This window comes from Uranotaenia lowii, chromosome 2, assembly GCF_029784155.1.
Source record: "Uranotaenia lowii strain MFRU-FL chromosome 2, ASM2978415v1, whole genome shotgun sequence".
NCBI lineage: Eukaryota > Metazoa > Arthropoda > Insecta > Diptera > Culicidae > Uranotaenia > Uranotaenia lowii.
In genome coordinates this window covers 225,569,864-225,594,821 of record NC_073692.1, presented here as the reverse complement: position 1 = coordinate 225,594,821, position 24,958 = coordinate 225,569,864, and the positions used below count along the sequence as shown (strand labels likewise).

Below are 24,958 nucleotides of genomic sequence, written 5' to 3'. Positions count from 1 at the left end.
GAGCCTAGACGAATTCCCTAGCCGAACAGGGAGAAAGAGCCGCGGCCATAATTGGAGATATCCGATTATTATATGATATTTCTCGCCGCCTCAGTGGTGCAAGGACTAATGCAAGAATGCCGCTGAAAGACCGAGCAGTTCAGCTGCTGACAGATCGAACAGATCAGCTCAAGCGTTGGACTCAGCATTTTGAACAACTTTTCCGAGTCACAAATAGCGATGGCCAAGAGAACCCGCAGCTCAAGGCGCCAACAGTAAGTCGTATTAATGGCGTCAACTCGGAAGCGTACTCGCTGGCTGAAATAGAAGCGACAACCAAGGACATGAAATTCAACAAAGCGCCTGGAATCGATTGCATTCCTGCTGAAATGCTGAAAGCCGACCCTGCCTTGTCAGCACAAATGTTGCACCGTCTTTTCGCTGACATCTGGGATACTGCAACATCCCCGGCAGACTGGATGCAAGGTATCCTTGTAAAGGTCCCGAAGAAAGGAGACCTAACCGCGTGGGGTAACTGGCGTGGCATAACTTTGATCTGTACAACTCTCAAAGTCCTCTGCAGAGTGATCCTGACTAGGATCCAGGAGAAAATCGACGCTACACTCCGACGGCAACAAGCTGGATTCCGATCCGAACGATCATGTGTGGACCACATCACAACGCTACGAATCATACTGGAACAAATCAACGAATTCCAGGACTCTCTTCTGCTGGTGTTCGTTGATTTCGAAAAAGCATTTGACTGACTGAACTACAAAAACATCTGGGCTGCTCTAAGACAACGAGGGGTCCCAGAGAAACTAGTCCATTTCATCGAAGCACAGTACGAGGCATTTTCGTGCAAAGTCTTGGTGAGTGAGACAAGGATGTATTTTGTCACCGCTGCTTATTCTCATCGTAATGGATGAGATTCTGACTGAATCGATTGACTGTAGACCAAACCGAAGATTGCCGTGGAATCCTTCAACAATGGAGCAACTGAACGACCTTGACCTGGCAGACGATATTGCTGTGCTCGCCCAAACACAAGACATGCAGAGCAAATTCGACAACCTCACCGAAATCTCCAAGGCAGCAGATCTCAAAATCAATGTCGGAAAGATCAAGTCGATGGAAATCAACACAGAAAATCGTTTCAATTTCGTGGTAGCTGGACAACAGGTTGAGACAGTGGAGTGCTTTCAGTATCTTGGTAGCCAGATAACGCCTGATGGTGGTACCAAGAAGGACATCGAAACCCGGATCAGAAAAGCCCGATTTGCGTTTACTTGTCTCCGAAACATCTGGCGGTCACGCCAGATCTCTCCACTAAACTAAGTTCCGAATCTTCAACTCAAACGTCAAATCCGTATTGCTGTACGGGTGCGAAACTTGGTGCACATATGCGGTGACGACGCGAAAACTGCAAGTTTTTGTGAATTGCAACTGGCAACTGGATCTCAAACGAGGAACTTCATCGCCGGTGTCATCAAAAGGCGATAGAAATTGAGATTCGGGAACGAAAGTGGAGATGGATTGGACACACGCTGCGAAGAGATGAAAACGAGATTTGCAGAGAGGCGCTTGACTGGAATCCAGTTGGGCATCGAAGAAGAGGCAGTCCCAAAAGCTCGTGGCGGCGTAGTCTAGCCGCTGAAATCCGTTGACGAGAACCTTGGCTGGCAGCAAGTGAAGACGCTGGATCCGGTTCGTCAGCAGTGGAGATCTTTTAACTCAGCCCTATGCGTTGGTCAATCGACGCCGGACCATTAGGTAGGTAGGTAGTGGATTAATTTGAAAAAAGAGTTATATTGTCGTTCTAATGGTTTTCATTTTTTCTAGTACAATTCACACACAGTGCTTCCTGACCTGATTAGTCGATAGTGGTCGAAACGAGCCACAGCTTTTTTATGGCAAATTATCGGACGGATTCAGTGTCACGACTCAATGAGCCCTGGCTCATCATTCATCAACAAAATCATCCTTGAGCAGTGACACAGTAGAATAGGCAGTTTTGCACGTTTTGATCATTTTGTACTTGGATTATGGGTCGTGTTCTGTATTGTGCGGATTATGTTCGGTGAATAAACTTCTGAAATCTATTAAATCTCTAATGCTATACCCAATAAGCCATAACTGGACTAAATCTCCACTCTCGATTGGCAACAGTTTCCATAGTTCATTTGAATCTAGAAAATTTGGTAAGTTCCAAGTGACAAATTGGCTCGCTGATATCAGCCGCGGATCCGTCAAATTATCACACACACGCGCTCTCGCTCACTGGAGAAACCAATTGTTCAATCTGCAGTGGAGCTTCTCCTTCCTCAGGTCGCTTCCCATAAGAGTAGGCCTAGATCATGACCGATACAATTCATTCATGGCAGCAGCAGAACACATTTGTCGTTGCATAATGACAGGAAGGCAATGATTAAATTATATTGAAACGCTCGCTCCTGGACTGGCAAAATCGACAATTTAGTACCTATCTAGTGCGAACTTGAATTTGTGCCGGAGCTGCTTTAGCCGTTTAGGCGGAGATGAGCCGTGTGTCAGATTCCATAATAATGCCGGGAGCTGAGCGCGTTTGCGGGTATCGTTAGCGCACTTTTTGTGGCAATTGATCTAGATAGATGGAAATGCTCAATGAAGGAACTTGAAACGTCACTGGCCATGATAAACCGGGGAAGATAAAATGTAAATTGCAGACGCTGGAAGTAACTCAGAAGTTTACTATTTGCAATGATTCGTCGGCGATTATAACCGAATGTGAGAAAATCATGCATTGCGTTTATAAAGGTGAGAAATCATAAGAAAAATTCCGAAATTTGTCTTTTTATATCTCAGCAAGTAGGTAATCAAACAAATTCTACAATTCGGCTCATTTTCAGTTAGTTCACTTTAAAGTATTTGGTCTTTGAGCTATTTTTCTAACTATAATGGTCAGGTGAAATATTAACACGAGATATCTGTGATTTTTGATAGATTTTGTTCAAAAAGGTCACTGAGTTTATCTTTTGAGCATTATTCCCATATTTTAGGATTTAAAAAATAACTAAAAGGTATCTCAAATATTGTTTAGCTAGCCAAAAACTTAGAGATTAACGGTAAAGGTGTGATGGAGCAACAGTGAAAAACATACAAATCCAGGACGTCAATTGGTTCCCAAAATGGTTTTAAAACGTAAGAACGTTCCCCTGTGTAATTTTATGGGATTTGTTTAGTTCGAGAGAATTGTAAGTAATTGATCAAAAACTGTAAAACCATCCAAGTTATTTTTTATTATTCCTTTATTTATGTGAATTGTTAATAAAGGGTCGATAACAAGGCCGTTAAAACGGCCTCCCCTGCATGGAGATTTTTGCAAAGAAAATTTTCACCGTAGTTAATTGTGGTTAAATTACTTGCTCTTGAAAGGCGTTTAAAAATAAGTGTTGACAAGCAAGGCAGAAATTCAAAAAACAATCACATCACATTGAAATGTTTCCCATCATCATCCGGCTGAAAAACTGTTTCGATCAAATTAAGTTTCACGAAGTTATGACTGTTTATTTTTCTGGATAATATGGGCCAAATGAAACTTCACTCAGATCTCTCCCGTCGACGACAGATTGAAATTTCGGGTTTTTCAACCTTCGGATTAGGTTTGTTTGGGATTAAGGGTCGAAGTTTTCCTACTGTACAATATTTTGACAATATCATTATCATAATCAAGAAATTTGTTGTTGACATAAAATATATTTTTTTAAATTTTGTCGTCTCGAAATATGAGAAACATGTTTTTTTTTCAAAACAATCTTTCGGTTATTTGTTGTTGTTGAGTTAATGGTCGGGATTAAAGATTTTAAAAAAGATCTGATAAAAATGTAGTCCCTCAAAGCCAAAGTTGTTTAAGTGATTTTGACACTTTTAAGACATAGCAAGTAGCCCGACTTTCTTACATACCTATGTTTTCAACGAGTTTGATAATCTTAAAACTTCAATTTTAAGATCTGATGGCAGAAAAAAATATATTTATGGAAATTTTAAGTGTTTTTTAAAAGAGTTGAACTATTGGAAGTCCACATTGAGTGCAAAAATATGAAAATTATAAGTGGAAGTGAATAGGAAATTATTAAAATAACTAGTTAATTGTAAATATCCACTTATTAACCAAAAATAACATGTCATATTTAGAAACAATCTTTTTTTTCAGTTTCCTGTAGTCAATGAACGTGTTCAATTTTGTATGGCAATTTGTATGGAAATTATCATAGGAAGTTAATATGCATATGAAATTATCCAGGAAGTTCAAATAAACTTGAATTAAATTTCGTCACTATTGATTTTGCCAATTCTGAATTTCATGTTTTGCCAACATGTAAAGAAGCAAAGTATATCATGAAAAAACTTATAACCATTTCAAAATAAACAATCTAAATCTATTGAATAGTATTTTCAAATTGCAGGCTTTGCGCGTTGAAGCTTTTAATAATATCATGACATGTTTTTGCGAAAGCCTTAAAAATAAACAGTTTTTTGTTTTCGTCCTACGGTTAATCAGCTTCAAAGTTGCAGCCAGAACACATACATTTAAAATGTTTAAATGAAATTTTTGGTTTTTCTGTGCAAACTTCCCTACAAAATCAAAACACGTTGATCTAAATCGGGACTCCATGAATCACCTCTAAAATATTTAGGCTTTGAGACACACCATTTTACGACACTATATGACGTCCAAGAATTGAAACTTCTTTTAATTTGGAAATTTAGATTTGCAATTCAATTTACCTTTTGTATTAAAACTCTAAACTGGGCATAGAAATTTTCATAAAAAATATCCCTTATGTCATTGCAAATGCTATGAAGATATAAAAAATTCTCCAAAAAACCATTTTCAGTTTCAATTTTATTTCGTTTTTCTTGTTCTTCTGAATGGTCAACATCACATTTAAAAAGGTTTTGATTAATCACACAAAACCAGAAAATTTACATTTTTCTGAAGGTGCAATGAATTTCATTTTAAAGGTAGTTTTAACTTCTTTGGGTGCCCTGAATCCAAATATGCAGTTTTTCTATCAGCTTTTGTTATTGAAGTAAGTTTAAAAAAAGGTTAAAATCATTTTAAAAATTTCTACACTTTTTTGGGTGAACTTTAAACAAAAACATAACATTTGAAAATGAAATCAATTACAGGCCCCGTTCGTTTTTGGCAACATTCGATTTTGGCAACATCCAATTTTGGCACATGTGCCAAAATCGAACAGTTTTTGAACGCGACATTATCTTTTAGTTTCCTGTATGTCAGGATCAATATAATTTATACAAACACCAAATATACGTTTTAACGTTCAGTTATGGTAATAGAGTACAACAACAAAAACAATTTTTTTTAAAAATTATGAAATACTTAAAAATTACAAAAAGATGAAAAATTAAAAAAAAATCAAAAAGAAAAACAAACAAATAACTAAAAATGACAAAATAAACTTAAAAATGATGAAAAATGACAAAAACAGCAAAAATGACAAAAGAAAACAAAAATGATAAACGTAACAAAATAAGTGCAAAATGCATCAAAAACATGAGAAAAAAAATTATAAAAAAATTAAAAATGGTTGGAAGATGGCTCAAAATAGCGTTAACGAAAATAAAAATAGTTGTTTTGTAAAAATAAGAGAAATAAATTTCAGAAAAAAACCGTTCGATTTTGGCAACATTCGGTTTTGGCAACACAAAATGTTCTGGCATGTTGCCAAAAACGAACGGGGTCTGTATCAACTTTCCTCAAGACTTCAAGTAATTTTGAGTGCTGCAAAAATAGTTTTAGAAGTTCTTTATTTGTTTACTTTTACTAATTAAATGAATTTTTGAAGAAATTTTAAAGCAAATTGAATTTTAGATATTTTTAAAGGCATAAATCTAACTGTTTTGCAGGTTTCAACAAATTTGTTAAAAGAAATAAGATTTTTTTAACTTTCTGCAGCCATGTCAAAGGTACTTGTAACATGGCCATAGGAAAGGGGGGGGGGGGGTTTGGTGGTTAACACCTCCCCCTCCCCTATGAGGGTCCAAAAAGCAAGCGAGGTATTCTACTCTACACTCAAAATTTTAAATTCATAATCAAACTATTATAATAGAGCAAAGATATTCAAGGGTAATTATCTGAAATAAAAACTAATACAAAAACCTCAAAAACCCATTTAAAGTTCAAAATTCTGCTACAGTTTTTCAAAATTTTCTCACTTGTTCATAGAATAAGGTTGTCAGACTTTCGCACGTATCCGGGCTGTTTTAAATAAAAACTCCGGGCATTTGATTTCAAAATTGTCGACCAAATCCAGGCGAAACCGGGCAATTTTGTTCAAAATCTAGGAACTGCTCATCAAAAATCTAGAATAAAAAACTTAAAAAAATTTTCATGATCTTTTTTGAAACTTGCTGCAAAAATTTTGGACGCAGAAATAAAAAATAATTACAAAACAATTTTTTTTCTAAGTGTAATTTTAGAATCAGAATGAGAACAAACTCTGGCAATAACTAGGCTTTTCCAATGAAATCTGGGCAACCGGATCGGACCGGACTTTTTCCAAATTTGATATTAAATATCCGGGCCAATCCGGTTAAAACCGGGCAATTTGGCAACCTTATTTAAGAAATTCAGGTCTGAATATTAAATTTTAAATTAAACCCATTTTGAAGATTCTGGTTCCATATTACTATAACCAAAATTGTATTTCTACATATTTTTGTATTTCTAATTTAGTATCAAGTTTAGGTTTCTTGATTTCCAGTACGAATAATCATAAAAAAATATTTATGAAAAGCTGCTTTGATATCCTTGTTCGAATTCGGTTTTTCATTTCATATCGAACTTGAATCATGTTTTTTGAAAACCAGATGCATTTTCAATATTTTGTTAACAGTTTTCCGAATAGGGAAAAAGAAGAAGTTTGTTTTATATTCAAATGATTCAAATTCTAAGTTGTTAAACTTTATTCTAACACAAAATTTAAACATTCAAAGCTTCTTAGTGGCGATCGAAAATTTTAAACCAGATTCTGATTCATCATTTGAAATTCACATTTTTAATCAGATTCACAAAACTGATAAAAAATAAAACGCGAAACGTAGAGCTACGCAAATTTTTTCTTGTCAATAAGTGTACTTCTGGTGTAGGTATTCTCGCAATGATCAATCGCAATGTCAAAATGGCACTATCTGACTGTGCAACAAATTTCAACCATATAACAGAATATAACCATGTGCCATAACCTAATTATGAGATAAAATCTGAGCATGTATTATAATCAGTTCGACCATATGTCATCAATCGATCATAATCGACCATGTGACATAACGGACCATGTGACATAACGGACCATGTGACATAACGGACCATGTGACAAAATCTGACCATGCAACAAAATCAGACCATGTGACAAAATCGGATCATGTGACATACTCCGATCATGCAACATAATCGAGCATGTGACATAATCCTACCACGCAACATAATCGGACCATGTAACATAATCCGTCCATTCAAAATAATCGATCATGTGACATAATCTGATTATGCAACAAAATCGACTATGTGTAGTAATCGGACCATGTGACATAATCTGATCATGCATCATAATCGATCATGCAACATAATCTACCATGTGACATAACCCGACCATGCAACATAATTGACTATGTGACATAATCTGACCATGAACATAATCGGACGATGTGACATAATCCGATCATGCAATATAATCGATAATGTGACATAATACGATCATGCAACATAATCTACCATTTGACATTATCCGACCATGCAACATAATCTACCATGTGACATAATCTGACCATGCAACATAATCGGACCATGTGACATAATCCGATCATGCAACATAATGAACATGACATAATCCGATTATGCAACATAATTCGACTATGTGATTAGACAATGTAACATATCCTGACAACGCGACATGCGACGGATTCGGATTCCTGAAACTGAAGCCCAATGCTCGGTCCAAACTCAATTCGAACCCCAGCAAACGTCTGTTCAGTACGATGGCAAACAGCGATTAGGCGGCATCCATAAATTACGTAACGCAAAAATTGCACTTTTTTTACCCCCTCCCCCCCGTATGTCACAAATTGTAACGCTTAGACGTACCCCCCTATAAAAATTACGTAACGCTGATAATTACCCCCCCCCCCCTCCCTCATCTTCTAAGTTAAAAAAATATTTCAACATATATTTTTTAACGTTCTTAAAAACGGAATTAATATCGATCTATTCAAATCGCTTCTTAGTACTCATTGATGATAACTCTCTCATAAAGTAAATTGATTGTCTTGTTATGAGTTGCTCTTTGCTTGTAAACTGATGATCTACCTTGTTTACTTTGATTTGTTCAAGAAGCCTAAGTTGTTATGCGAAATATATTCCACAAAGTAATATTCGTCGCAAGAATCAAAATTGCATATTTTGAATAAATTGAGAAAAAATAGTAAAATTTACGTCTTAAGGTTGAATTGAGTTCTAGGAGGTAAATGTACCTAAATATAGAAATTTTTTCAACGGTTGTTTCACGGATATTTAATACACCTTTCAAGAAGTCTATTTCAGAATCTTTAAAGAAGAAAGATTACAAACCAGTTTCAATCGTGTTGAAGCTTACAAATTCTAAACTGATTTTGGTTTGCATATCATTCTGCCAAAATTGCATGACATAAAAAAGCTGCGATTAAACTGAAATTTTTAAGGAAAAAATCGTTACGTAACGATGAGCATACCTCCCCCCCCTCCCCTATGTCACAATTCGTAACGTTCACGCTGTTTATTTTTATATTGGAATTTATTTTTTTTTTGAGTTTTTTCGGTAATCATGAGTGAGAAAATTGTGTTAGAAATCCATTTAATTTCAAAAAATTTGAATTTCAAAACCCCCCTTGTCCCCCCCTCCCTGGGGGCGGGTCCTTCGCAGGAACCTGGTCGATAATGTCAAATTTTCACGACAATTTATTCTATTATATTTTTCCAGGTACCTACTGCTCGACATTTTCACAGATTGACGAATCTGTTATCCAAATCATCACCTGTGACATGCAAGCCGTTACCGAGAATCTTCCCCGTAGATCCGGATATCGTTCAACGAATAGATCGGTCACATAGAAGGTAGGTACATTGCTTTGTTTGCACTTTACCGCACAAACACTCTCTCTCGAGCATCTCACTCACGTACCGGAGCGTGCATAAGCGCATTACCAACGGTTGAATGGACCCATTCGTAAGGTATCGTACCTACTCGTCATTTTCATTCAGTCTCAGTTAACAAACACCCAACCAACAATGGCGGCAACATGTCGGTGAAATCCAGCAGGTAACTCCTACACGATTGACATTATAATATCCTAATTACACACGGCATCTGACATAAGGATCTCGGGACATCATCAACAGCTTGTGGATTTTCCCGGCACATCACAACCAAATCACAACAACAACAACAACAACGACAGCCGCAACAGATAGGCAGAGAATAGAGACAAATCTTGCCCTAAAAATAACTCAACAGCCACGTTGTTGCTGACATTAGCAGACAACGAAAAAAAAAAAACAGTTAGAACAGTGGGTGGCAACGAACGGTAAACAATTTCTAACGTGGTTCTGGTTTATTTAAAAATAAGTTAAATTAAACAAAACAAAACAAAGCTCAACTTATTAACTGATACTCACAACTGTGTACATTTTTTCAATGTCCGAACTCTAAAATCCATGGTAAAGTTTTAGGAAAATAACTACCTATTTGTAATGCCAATTAGAATCTTCCTAAAATCTTCATAATTCACCCTTTTTCGTTTAATGTTATTCTAGCAAATGGTGAGTCCCAGCATCAACTCCAGAAAACAAACAATTCTGGAATTGTTTATTTGATGTGTCTCAAAGGAATGGCGTTCGAGTCATCCCAGGCCTGGAGCAGCAAGAGAGGAAAGACAAGAGCCTAGAGGAGGTATAAACATGCAAATAAGACAACCCTCGCACACACATTACGTGCGCGATTAGCCAATTTGACCTACTCTCGAAAACACACCAAATAATGACAACAAAAACAACAAAAACGGAAAATAGAAGCGACAGAAACAGAGATGAACAGACAGCCAGCGACAAATTCAGCACCAGTTTGAATGATTTTTATCAGCAGCAGCCGTTCTCCTGGCCGCGCAGCTGTCATTAATGTTATTATCAATTAAAATACCGGGATGGGTAGAAATGTGCGGCACATAATTTCGAGGGTTAGCAACTGTTTCAATTTCGTGATCAATAGGGTGGTCCTTATTTAGTAACTTCATCGAAACCTTGTCCACACCCTCCAATCCTTATTCAATCAATGATAAAAAAATACTGGCAAAGTTTACGCTCATTCTGATAACTCTTAGGTGACCCTCAAAGACCTTCAAATTTGTGTGGATCTTCGTGAACTTTAGTGCGTGAACGTTTTAAGCTGAATAACATCTTTTTAGAACATTTTGAAATGTGTTTAATAAGGTTACCAGAATTTTACGCATGTGTCCGGACTATTTTATCTGAAAACTCTGGATAAATACGGGAAATCTATTTCTAAATATTAAACTCCGGACAATATTTGGGCAAATTTGATCAAAACCCGGGAGATTTTCAACAAAAATCAAAAATAAATTCAAAATTTTAAACTTTTTTTTTCATCAACGCACATCAGCACATTTTAGATCGTATTTTAGGCTTCCAAGAAACCGATCATGATTATTTCAATTCGCTCAAAAATTTCGTTTTTGGACGCAAAAATCATAAATTATGTAAATTTTTATTGAGTTTTTTGTTGGATTTTGGAAAAAAAAGTTAATAAATCCGGGCCGTTCCATTAGTTTGTATGACATATCCGAGCAAGTCCGGATATGGTCTTGAAATCTGGCAGCTTAATTTTGACACACGTGAAATAAATTAAAAGGATGTCAGTTTAGCTTTTATTTTTTCAAATATTTAGTAGCAAACAGTGTTTGTTATATAATTCTCAACTCAAGAATAACGCGAAACAGTAAAAAATACCCCCCCTCCACCCTCATTTGTTTTTGGTACCAAATTTGTGATCTTCCTTGTGCACAGACATACACAGACTTTTTTCCAAATAGACCAGAATTTTGGTCCTCAACACCTGGCATCCCTGGTTACGCCTATAAGGGTATTTACGGGCGATAGTATTGGCAAAAAATTGGCCTCAGCCATAACCTCAAACTTTGATGAGCTGACGGCCTCACCAGTGATGCTAGGTGTGTTACTAAAATCAACATTTGCTTGTTTTAAACTAGTTATAATATTTCTGAATTGATTAAATTTTTTAACTATCAACAGCTAAACGTTTGAATTCATTACGGGGCGTCCTTAAATGGATGAAGATAAGGGGATTTTTTTTTATTATCTGACAATTTGCGCCGGGGGTCTTCAGATTATCCCCAAAATTTAAAATTTGGTTCATTTTTGCGACTTAAAAACACATGTATTTTTTCAGATTTCTAACATTTTTATTTTTTGAGTTAGCTTCGGTTAGATTTTTTTGTAAATAAAAAATAACCATTTTTCAAAGCTACATAACTCTGTTGTTTCTCAACGGAAATTATAAAATAGCACATCAAAATGCATTAAAATTTTATCAGCTTTCCAAATAGAATAGTTGAAAAAAATTATATAATGACCTTCAACATGAAAAGTTGTAAATAAACTTTAAATGGCGTCTAAAAGTACCGTCTGCACCACCGAATATTTTGCAAAAAATACCATTGTATAGCTCGATTCATGATGCAACTTTCATCTGAAGACACCAAAGTGGGCCATTAACGCCTTGAAGAGTTATGAAAAAAATAATGACAATAAATCTCTTTTTTTGCATCGAAAACAAACAATGGTGGAACAACTGCACTCACATATGGAGATAGCAAGCACTTCTAACAAAATGGAAACAAAAGAACTTACCAAAGCAGGTAAAAAACACAACTTTTTCGTGCTTTGTAGAGTGTTTGCAGCAAAACTGACTTTAAATTTCAACCAAAATTCTGAGTATCGTATTGTTTATGTGATATTACTAATAATGGGAATGTTGCTTTTACAACCTGGTCATATACTATATAACTTAATAATTTTTCGATCAAAGATCATTGTGAAGCATAATCAATGCCAATAGTAGAAGGTTCAATCCCTGTTTTTGGGATCACAAAAATGTGATTAAAAAAATGAAATATAGACGTGCTTCACATAGTTTTTATATCGGGAGCTAAGCACTGGACACCAAAATCCTTTCCCATTGATCAAAAAAGTATGAGAAAGTGGCACAAATGTTGTAGAAATAATCAAAGAGCTCATTATGGCCAGCCCAGGCTGTAAAATGATGAAAATATGATACTTCTACCGTATTTGTTTTCTACATTCGCCCAGTTTTAAGGTTTACCATACTAGAACGAACATAATTCGTCGTCAGTGTTTTGCTACCTCGTTCTCTCACACACGAATCATCAATGTTCCACCGTCCATTTTAAATCAAATCTGGAGAATAACGGATGCAAAACTTAGCGCATAAACTTCTAAAAATGACAGTAAAATGTGCATAACTTGTTGTGACCTGGTGCAAAACTGGGTATAAACGAATACGTTATTAGATTTTTGGATATAACATGAAGTCAGTTAAGCTGCAACAATCTACCGCCCCTTCTTTCATAACAGTCCTATATACAAAAATAAGCAAGCGAGACAATCAGCTTTTTCTGTTTTGGAATATATTTTTAAATTGTGACCACCACTTTCAGCATAAACGAAAATCGTTTCTAGGTTGTCATAATATATCGTTAGACCTGAAATTGTCGAAATTGGGTTATTGGTAAGGTCGAGAGCACCATTTTTATTCATTATGGGACTGTTAATCGACCATATTTGAAACCTTTTTCGAATCTACTAGCATAACAGTCCCATACAAAATATATTTTTCTCACCAAGCTACTTTCTTAGACTTAAATTAGAACTTCTAAATGCAATTGTCAGAAAAAAAAACACACTTTTGCAAAAAAATATCATGAATTCCACATTGTAAGTTGAATCTTTTTACGATTTTTGATAGCGTTATCTTATTTTAATCGCCGCCGGGATATATTCTTATTTAGTTTTTGGCATTTCGGCGAGTTGTGAAAATTCAAGGTAGAAGATTTAGAAAGAACATGAAAGTATTATAGGTGGAAAGATCAAAGCTAGAGCGCTTTGGGTAGAAGAAATTGAATAGTTGGTGAAAATGTGAGCAGGGCTTTTGTTTGATGAACAGCTTTTGAACTACTTGCGTGATTCTTTGCCGCGCGCCGTTTTTTGCCCGGTCGGACACAATCTCATGTGTTCGACCCGTCCGTGTTTCAATGTGGGTAGGAATGCGATGGGTTTCTTCATCGCTTCCTATCAACATTGAAACGGCGCGCGGCAAAGAATTTTGAAGTATGTAGTTCAAAAGCTGTTCATCAAACAAAAGCCCTGCTCACATTTTCACCAACTATTCAATTTCTTCTACCCAAAGCGCTCTAGCTTTGATCTTTCCACCTATAATACTTTCATGTTCTTTCTAAATCTTCTACCTTGAATTTTCACAACTCGCCGAAATGCCAAAAACTAAATAAGAGGATTTTTGATAGCATCCGATAGTTTTTCGCTCAGGGAGCCATTCCTAAGAAAGTCAGACCTGCCTTCGAAAACTAGTGTGCATCATTCGACATCAAGTGAGTTAAAAAAAATGTTTTAATGATTCAAAGCAATAAACCAAAGACTATTTTGCCGAAAGAAACATTGAAAAGTAACCAAATCCGTGGTATTTAACATATGGGACTGTTATTCAGGTATATTTCATATAGGACAGCCACGAATTGATATTTTTTTTCGAAATTTCTAGAACAAAACCTCTTTTTTTAGTCTTTTATGTTGAAGCCTTATGTTGACCTAAAATGACGAAAATTCATATGGGACTGTTATGCGAGTAGGGGCAGTCTGAAAAGCACGAAAAAATAGTGTTTTTTACCAGCTTTCATAAGTTCTTTTGTTTCCATTTTGTTAGAAGTGCATATGGAGATAATATGTGAGTGCAGTTGTTCGACCATTGTTTGTTTTCGATGCGAAAAAAGAGATTTATTGTGATTATTTCTTTCATAACTCTTCAAGGTGTTAATGGCCCACTTTGGTGTCTTCAGATGAAAGTTGCATCATGAATCGAGCTATACAATGTTTTTTTTGAAAAACATTCGGTGGTGCAGACGGTACTTTTAGACGCCATTTAAAGTTTATTTACAACTTTTCATGTTGAAGGTCATTATATAATTTTTTTCAACTATTCTATTTGGAAAGCTGATAAAATTTTAATGCATTTTGATGTGCTATTTTATAATTTCCGTTGAGAAACAACAGAGTTATGTAGCTTTGAAAAATGGTTATTTTTTATTTACAAAAAAATCTAACCGAAGCTAACTCAAAAAATAAAAATGTTAGAAATCTGAAAAAATACATGTGTTTTTAAGTCGCAAAAATGAACCAAATTTTAAATTTTGGGGATAATCTGAAGACCCCCGGCGCAAACCCGTCAGATAATAAAAAAAATCCCCATAAGCCATCTTTTGCTAATAATTTTCAAGGTGAATTCAAAACATGTTACAAAAAAAAGTAAATTAATCAAAGCCACAATTATGTTGACTATGATAATAATAGCCTGCATTCTCTGATTATTTATAATATTTTCTCATAATTCGCTACATCGTTGAAGTGTGCGATAAAGACAGTTGTTATTCAGTTCAGATAAATGTTGCGTTTAATTTCATATTCTAATAATCTACGGGAAAGTTGCAAATTTTCAGTACTCATGAAAACGTTTTTCAATAAAATGCAATTAAAAAAATATAATCATTTTCCAAATATCAATGCACTTGGCAGCCCTGAACACTCAAAAAAATCAAAACACGAGCATCTGTGTGTCGCTTTTCCACAGGGCGAATTTGTCGATATTAGTACCGCAAAATCGCGTCTATCGTGCGCCCTTCTCAAAAATTGATTCTGTTCTCTCATGGTTTGAGGTTAGGGCTGAGGCCTCCTGCTAAGGTGGTGTTCGTGTAAAACTGTCAATATATCCTAATTGGCCCTACACGAATAGAAAAACTAACCCCATCTTGAATAGGCGTAACTTCAAGATGCAACGAAAATGCATCAGCAGGAAGTTTCGCCTTTTAAATTTTATCAGTTTTTTTATTGTTTTAAGCAATGTTCGGAAAATCGCTCAAGAAAAGCAATCAGGATTCGTTTCAAGCTAGAATACTTACACCTCAGAGTGTTTTGATACGCATGTGGTGAACGTATCCGTTGAATATTTGTCGAACATCAACTCTAACTAGATACATAAAAAAAATACCATGCCCCATCGGGGGCTACCGTTTCTATTCGTCACGTGGCTTTTCAAATGTGATCGACATACTTGATGATAAGTTTTGACAGTCGTTCCCACAATCATTCAATAACGCCTATCCTCGCATCATTGTTAATAATGTTCGTTATTGATAGACGATCATGAATGTCTCAGAAGGAAAATTTGAAGGAATACCAGGACCACATGTTGAAAAAAGCCGTAGCACATGCTGGACAGTTCATTACGGTTACTTAGTAATGATTTTGTTCTTCTACGCAAAGCGAAAAATAAAAAATCATATTGTAAACTTTACGCATCACTCAGAACTGATACACATCAGTTGTGATCCTAGAAGGTTGAAAACCATCAAGGAAGGCAATCACCATCTAGACGTTCGTTGCTGATAGTCTCCGTCCTTCTTTACCATATCATGTTTTGCGGGAATGTTTCAAATACAGAAGCGTCGTTGTCATGCATGATTACTTACTTACTTACTTACTTAATGATCCCGCGCCGATCCACCGGTGCATAGGGCCGTGGTAAAAGACCTCCACTGTTGACGATCCGGAGCCAGCGTCTTCACCTGGTCCCAGTCAAGATTCTCGTCGACAGTTCGGATTTCAGCGGCTAGGCTTCGCCGCCACGAGTTTCTGGGCCTGCCTCTTCTTCGATGACCTTCTGGATTCCAGTCAAGCGCCTCTCTGCAAATCTCGTTTTCATCTTTTCGCAGCGTGTGCCCAATCCATCTCCACTTACGTTCCCGAATCTCGATTTCTAGCGCCCTTTGATGACACCGGCGATGTAGTTCCTCATTCGAGATCCAGTTGCCAGGCCACCAAGCGCGGATGATGTTCCGCAGGCAGCGGTTTACAAATACTTGCAGTTTTCGCGTCGTCACCGCATATGTGCACCAAGTTTCGCACCCGTACAGCAATACGGATTTGACGTTTGAGTTGAAGATTCGGATTTTTGTTCGTAGAGAGATCTGGCGTGACCGCCAGATGTTTCGGAGACTCGCAAACGCAAATCGGGCCTTTCTGATCCGGGTTTCGATGTCTTTCCTGGTACCACCATCAGGCGTTATCTGGCTACCAAGATACTGGAAGCACTCCACTTTCTCAACTTGTTGCCCAGCTACCATGAAACTGGAGGGATTTCCTGTGTTGATCTCCATCGACTTGGTCTTTCCGACATTGACTTTGAGACCTGCTGCCTTGGAACTTTCGGTGAGGTCGTCGAGTTTGCTCTGCATATCTGGTTGTGTTTGGGCGAGCAAAACAATATCGTCAGCCAGGTCAAGGTCGTTCAGTTGCTCCATTGTTGAAGGATTCCACGGCAATCCTCGGTTCGGTGCATAGTCGATCGATCCAGTCAGAATCTCATCCATTACGATGAGGAAAAGTAGCGGTGATAAGATACATCCTTGTCTCACTCCAGCAGTTACCGGGATTGGTTCGGACAAGACACCATCGTGCAAGACCTTGCACGAAAATGCCTCGTATTGTGCTTCGATGAGATGGACTAGTTTCTCTGGGACCCCTCGTCGCCTTAGAGCCGCCCAGATGTTTTCATGATTAAGTCGGTCGAATGCTTTTTCGAAATCAACGAACACCAGCAGAAGAGAGTCCTGGAATTCGTTGATTTGTTCCAGTATGATTCGTAGCGTTGTGATGTGGTCCACACATGATCGTCCGGATCGGAATCCAGCTTGTTGCCGTCGGAGTGTAGCGTCGATTTTCTCCTGGATCCTGTTCAGGATCACTTTGCAGAGTACTTTGAGGGTTGTACAGATCAACGTTATGCCTCGCCAGTTACCGCACTCTGTCAGGTCTCCTTTCTTCGGGACCGTTACGAGGATACCCTGCATCCACTCGGCCGGGAATGTTGCAGTATCCCAGATGTCAGCGAAAAGACGGTGCAACATTTGTGCTGACAGGGCAGGGTCGGCTTTCAGCATTTCAGCAGGGATGCAATCGATCCCAGGTGCTTTGTTGGATTTCATGTTTTTGATTGCCGCTTCTATTTCAACCAGCGAGGGCGCTTCCGAGTTGACGCCATTTATGCGACTTACTGTTGGCGCTTCAAGCTGCGGGTTCTGTTGGCCATCGCTATTCGTGACTCGGAAGAGTTGTTCGAAGTGCTCAGTCCATCGTTTGAGCTGATCTGTTCGATCGGTCAATAACTGACCTGCTCGGTCTTTCAGCGGCATTCTTGCATTAGTCCTTGCACCACTGAGGCGGCGAGAAATGTCATAAAGTAATCGGATATCTCCATTGGCGGCGGCTCTTTCCCCCTCTTCGGCTAGGGAGTTTGTCCAGGCTCTCTTGTCTCGTCTACAAGCTCGTTTAACTGCCTTTTCCAGCTCCGCATATCGTAAGCGGGCGGCTGCTTTGGCTGACCCGGTACATGCCTGCTCAATTCCAACTTTCGCCTTTCTCCGATCATCGACCATCCTCCAAGTTTCATCCGACATCCATTCACTTCTTCTTGCACAAACTTTACCGAGAGTACCATGGCTCGTCGTGATAAAGGCATTCTTGATTCCACACCACTGTTCTTCGACTGTTCCGTCTGTCGGCAGCTCCGAGGCTCGGGATTCTAGCTGTTCAACGTATGCCCTTTTCACCTCTGGATTCTCCAACCGGCGGACGTCGTATCGACACCCGACTTTCTCCTCGCGCCGTTGGACACGCGCAACTCTCAGTCGTATCTCGCCAAGGACGAGGTGATGGTCAGATGCAATGTCTGCGCTTCGCTTGTTGCGGACATCAAGAAGGCTCCTTCTCCATTTTCGGCTGATGCAGATGTGGTCAATTTGATTGTTTATATAATTTGGTTGAAGAAGGAAAAATTGACTGCTTCGATTTTTTTGCTCTGAATGCAGTAACACATGGCCGAAAATGATTGATTTTCGGAACATTGGTTTTAAGTGATTTTTAGATGAAACCACGCTTATTAGGTAAAGTGCCACCGCTTACATCCGGAGAGACCGTTAACTCGATTTGTTTACATTTGGCAGTTTCGCTCTTTTGAAATGTTACACTAGAATTAATGTACGTGAGAAATGTCTAAAATAACTCTATTCGGGATGCCAGATGAATTTTTGACATTTTCTCAAGTAACATTGACAGTTTTGAAGCAGGCTACTACTTAGTCCCAGATAAGGTTTCATAAGAGGCTTAAAGAGTCTTACAAAACAATCGGTGTCTAGGGTTGATATTAGGAAAAAATGTAAATAAAAAGCAAAACATTTTTGAAGAATTTAAAACTTATTTTACTTAAACTTATACTATTTAATTAGGGCTTTTTCTTTCAGAGATCTCTAAAGAAGTAAGTAGAATCAATTTTTAGGTCTTCATCTATTATTTCAAACATTTTTTGAAAAATATTGATTACTAACAAGCGGTGAATTGATTGTAAAAACTGGTGTTTTTGCAATTGAAAACATACCTATGTTTTTTAGTAGTTCTTGAATTAAAAAAGTGATAATTTTATAAGAACTTGCATTCAAAACAAATATTAAAGATTTTTGCAAGCTAAAGTTATAAATGTCCTGTTTTTCAAAACATTGTAAAAGAGAACCAACTGGTTGAAAAAAATGGAATTCAGTCCTGTTTTCTGTTTACCAAAGTAATAAATTTAAAGGTTTTTTTTTTCTGGAATCAACGGAGTGTTTGAAATGTTTAAGAAGATTGGAAGACGATTTAAAATTATTTTGATTTTTTATAGGTTTATTCAAGTGTCGTATTTCGATTATTAAAAATGCACTTCTGAAATGCATGCTCTTATATGAGAGCTGTTTTTATGAATAAAAAAACATTATTGGATATAACAGTAATGAACAAAATTACAGAAATAGGTTTAGGGTTTATTCATGAAAAAACTAAGTACTCACAAAAGACACAGAAGAAACACAGCTGACAGATCGTTGTGAAAATAGATTTAAAAAAAAATCAACAGAGCAAGACCAATAATCTTAACCATATAACAACCAAACTATCAATCTTTTAAAAATAAGACGATTGAATGAGGCTCGTTTCTTTCCGTCTTGTTGAAATATTATAGTTGTACGTATGCTTGATTTTTATTTTTTGAAATTTCCAAGCACTAAAATATGATTTCTTCTAAAAACATTTTAACGTTCTTAAAAACACTTGCAAATATTTGAGGATATTCTATTTTCAAGATTTCAAGTTCAGGTTGAAGAAATAAATTAAATTGATCGAGAAAAATCGCAAATAATTTCGTTTATTTTTGTTTTCATTTCTCGAATATCCCTTCTCAAAATGTATGGGAAAATATGCACAAAAAGGTCTATAGGGTTTTTCGCTTAGTTCAATACTATTTGACGTTTTCTAAAAAGTTTTTTCTAGGCTTAAAATCTCCACTTAAAATCAAGCTTTGAAATCTTTACAGCTTTGCCAGAATTAATTCTTAAATGGAAGTTTTTACCCTTTTTCAAATATTTTTCAACTTCAAGGCGTCTGAGTTGTCTAATCAAACAGGAATTTGGCACAGTTTATCTTGATAAAAGGATCAGTATAAGAGTGTGGGAGCAGTGAAATGTGTGCTTTTAAAAATCTCCATATAGCTTTAGCCACCCTAGTGATAAGTTGTTAAATTGCTCTGATTAAATCACCTACCGGTGCACCGTCAGAAGGATTCGTCTGCGCGAAGGAATACAATTTTTTCGGGCCAGTAAGCAACCAAACCGGACATTTAAGCTAACGAAGTAAGACGGATGCATCCTCATGGATGATGAAAAGTACGTGAAGATGGATTTTGGGCAGCTTCCTGGCCAAAAAAATTATAAAGCCACTGGTCGGGTTAATGCCCCCGCCAAGTTCAAATTCGTTTTTGCCGATAAATTTGCAAGAAAGTGTTTGAGCTGGCAAGGTATTTGCAGCTGTGGACGAAAAACACCGGTTTTTGTGACAAACAAGACCATGACTCCAAGATGTACAAAGAGGAGTGCCTGAGAAAACGTATTCATCCGTACATTAGATCCCACAAAGGACCAGTAAAGTTTTGGCCAGATTTGGCAAGCTGCCACTACAGTTAAGAGATACTACAGACACATTCCACGCGCTTGTACCGCTCAAAAGTGATTTTTATCCGTTAGCGTATCAAAAAATCTCAAAATTGTCTAAAATTTTGATAATTCACATCACACAAAACCAACGGAAAAAAGAGAAAAAAGTTTTTTTACACATGTTTTAGATGATTTTGAAAATCAGTTTTTTTGTTGGAAAAAGTGGTGTTTTTGACAACTTTAACGAAATCTTGAATTTCAATATATGAATGATTTTTTTATAGAAATATTTTTAAAATGTTCAGAAGCCAAAAAACACGTCTTCATTTTGTAGAAAGAAGAATTTGTTTATATTCAATGTAATAGGTTTAAAAAGCGAACAAAAACAGTCGCAAATTAGTGAATTCACGTCACAAAAAAAGGGAAGTTTTTAATTTTACGAGAAAACTCTGATATTTTTTAAATAAAAAAATGAGATTTTCTTTGAAAATGACAAGACGATTCTAAAACTCTAAAATTTATAGAAATCGGTTGGGATCTAGCTGAGTTACAACAGCGCGAATGAGTGAATTCACGTCACAAAATTTGATTTTTTGTTAAATTTTATATTAAAAATGTGCTCTGAAAGCTGTTTTGACCCTCCAGATGCTCGGATTTTAACAAATCGAGCATAATTTTGTTGATTTTTTTTAATAAGTTGATTATTTTCAAATAAAAATACAAAAAGATAGAAAAAATAATAAAAAAAAATTTTTGGTGAATCTTCAAACGAAGACAGTACTAATTTTAACATATGATCCCTCAACATGTTGCTATTCAAGTGCCAATCAAAATAAGGAAAAAGTTAGGTGCAGATACTGAATATTTATGATTGTAAAAGTCGAAACAACAAAATATCGTTTTGGAAAATGTACATAAAATTGGAAGGCTCCAATGAATGGTTCAGTATAACCACAGTATAAGTTTATATTTCGTGACGTGAATTCAGTCAACTACCCTGTTCTGTTTGAACTGAGTGAATTCACGTCACAACTTTAAATAAGCATAACTTTGTTCGTTGTTGTTCAATCGAGAAGCTTTGTACATCAAATTGTGGGTAATTGTTTTCTTTACAACTCATTCGAAGACACCGATATTCTATTTCCACAGAGAGAACAGGAAATCAAAGATGTATGTACTAAAGTCCGAAATGGTTAATTCTAGCGTCAATTCACGTCACAAAAGTCATCAATCACAACAAGAACAACTTAAATTTTAAAATAACCAAATTATACTCATTTTGAAGGAAATTCAATTTGCGACCGTTTGCTACAATTTTTATCATTTTCAAGTAAATTGGTTGACTTCTAGAATGATAACAGTGCAGAAAAATCCGGAAAAGCGATTTCACGTCACGGTGGAATGTGTCTACAGTGGTATCGGGGCAACGGCGAAGATTTTGTAGATAATGACATCAACCCACCCAACTGCCCTCAATTCCGCCCTATTGAAAAAAATTAGGCAATTGTCAAGCAGAAGAGAAGGAAAATGGTAGGAAGACCAGGGATGCAACATAGATGAAGAGATGGTGGAACAAAATGGCCGCTAAGGTCAGCGAACAGGGTGTCCACACTTTGATGAGTGGTATTCGACGACAAGTTCGAAATTTCATCAAAAACACATCGGAATAATTTTTTCATTATTTTTACTTTAAAGTGCAATAAAAAAACCTACGTTTTGAGTACAAAACATGTTTCATGCTTTAGTAACAAATTTTGTTTCATGAAAATGATTTTTATTAAAACTTTCTTAAGGCCTTAAAACAGTTTTTCATTGAACAGGTTTGCAAATTTTATCAAACTGAGCGTGCCTTATCCCTAAAGCGCTGTCAATATGACTCTATTGGAAGTTTGGTGGCTTGTAACTTTCTTCGGGTGCATCAAAATAATTTTATTACTTCGGGGGCCCTCAAAAAATTCTCGAAATCTTTTATTTTGCATCATTAATTTTTTAAATGGACGACCCTGGAATCCCAGAAAAAAAAATCCCTACTCAGACCTTGAGTGTCAATTTGACACTCATTGCTTAAAACCTCTCAACCGATTTCCACAAAATTTATAGTTTTGAAAACCTCAAATATGTTTTTCAGACAATATTCAGCTACAACACTTCAATTTTCCGTTATTCAAAGTCTAAAAAAATCCGAAATAACCTGTTTCGGGAAAAAAGACTGTAAATCAGCATCGGAATGCTAAAAAAAATTTTACTTAGTGTCCAAGAAAGCTGAAGTTATCATATTTTTGTTAAGTGTCGTAGCGCTAATGTAATTACGCCAGTAGAATCGGTATAAAATTGCATTTCTAGTGAACATAAATTTATAATGGAAATCTTCCATTTATATCCTTAAAATTGAATTTAAATTTGAATTTGAATTTAAGTGCAATAACATTTGAGAAATGGCAAATTTACGAAAAGTGCGAAAAAAGCTACCTTTGAAAATTCGTCAAAAATTCAGTGTTTTGTATTTGAAAATCTAAAAACGCGAAAATTTGTCAAATTACGACAACTTTCCAATCCTGCTTCAAAAGTTTACCTGGTATGACTTGAACAATTTTGACGATTCATTGATTGAAAGGACGGGCTTGTGATATAGCTCAGTTGGCAAGTCTGTTGTCTCCTGAGACGATGTCCGCGAGTTCGAGCCCAAGATTAAAAACATCGAACACAGTTGTACCGGATAAGTTTTTCAATAACGATCCGCCAACTGCAACGTTGATAAAGTCACGAATGCCATAAACATGGTAAAACGACTGTAATCGAAACAAAAAAAAAATGATTGAAAGGACGGTTTTCACCATTTTTTTTACATTTTTTTTGGTCATGATCTTCAAAAATTTCAAAAAAATATATACTTATGTGCAACGTGTAGCTTCTAACTTTAGCTTTTCTGGACACTTAATGATTTTTTTAACATTCTGTATTTGATTTACATTTTTTCCAGAGCATGGTTTTTAGACTTTGAATAACGGAAAACTGAAAAGTCGTAGGTGAATATTGTCTGAAAAACATATTTGAGTTACACTAGAGGTTTCAAGAACTATAAATTTAACGAAAATCGGTTGAGAAACAAGAGAGATATTTTGGTTTAAGTCAGAAATGTCAAATTGACACTCTAGGGACTGTAACGGATAAAAATTTCTTGGATTGATGAAAGTTATACATAAAACAAAGTTTTTTCTTGATTTTTTTTTGGGTTCTAGCATGAATGTTTAACTCTTTTAACTTTTTTCAAAAACTTCTCGGTTTTTTTGGCGAAAAGTAAAAAAAAAGCAGCAGTAAATTATTTATTTGCCTCACCTAGGAATATTATTACGAGATCTGGTCAAGATTGCCAAAATTATGAAACAACCTTTACGATTACAGAATTTACAGCAAATTTTCATCACAGAGTCTGTGTCACAGAATACATAATATTGAAAAATAATTCACTGATTTCACAGACTTTTTAAAATGTCCACGTTTTTTCTAAACCATAATTTGTTATGTCCATATAAATTTATAATTTCTAGCTTCAAACTGGTAAGATTGTTAATTTAAACTGATTTTTCTCAAATATTATGTCATAAAGACTCAATTTTTCATGACTTTTCAATGAAATTGATAGAGATAACATCATAAAAAAACCATCACAAAATTTCTGGGTAAATCACAGAAAAACAGTTTTTTTTCGCAAAATCACAGTTTTTTTCCGGCAACCTTGCATCTGGTGTCTCGAACTTTTAGAAAGCCCAATAAAAATTATTGCATAAGAACGAAACTTTACAACGTTCGTCGCCATGGGACCCATATTCGTGTGACGGGTGTATTTCCTGGGAGGCCCCGTCACAACAAAAGCGTGTGACGCTCTCTTCCTCAAGTTAGCTGCTCAGTTTAGCCACATGTTCCAAATCTTGGATTCTCTCTCTTTTCTTAATTGCTCCGAGAAATTCTTTGGCCCGGCTGGTAAAACTACCAAAACGAGTGTGGCGACGAACGTGACAAAACGTGGATTTTTCCGAACGAAACAAAATTTCATGGGCAAGTTTCATCAGTTTCATTCGGTATTTTTAAAGAAGTCTTAAACACAACTGATAAGCTGATGATGTTTTTGAAAATAAAAATTTTACTAGTGTTTTTAGTCTTGTGTATTGCCCAAATTTGACCATATTGCCCGGATTTTGGGTTGACAGTTTGTAAAACAAATTCCTGGATCATGCAAGGTTTTAAAATAAAATTCCCGGACACGCTCGGGAAAATTTATGTCAACCTTAATTCAGAAGCCCTGTCAAAAATTAACAATGAAAACGTTGATTACTTTTTTGAGTGCCCTTTTTGTGTTTTTCTGATTAAGAACAGTCTCCTTTCCAACTCTTGTCGAATTGACTGGATTGCATTCTTCATTTATCACAAATAAAAGATTTTTCTTAACTTAGCCGTATAACTCACAGTTCTTCTATTATTTATAGAATTCATTTAGAAACCCTGTTGTAAGCTGACAATATTAAAT

General features: G+C 36.2%; 1 protein-coding gene across 4 annotated transcripts in view; it reads right to left on the bottom strand.

The window, feature by feature from the left end:
• The window catches only part of LOC129744301 (sodium/potassium-transporting ATPase subunit beta-2-like), a 120,985-nt gene that overhangs the window by 21,231 nt on the left and 74,796 nt on the right, over positions 1-24,958 (bottom strand). The gene's annotated exons all lie outside the window — the stretch shown is intronic.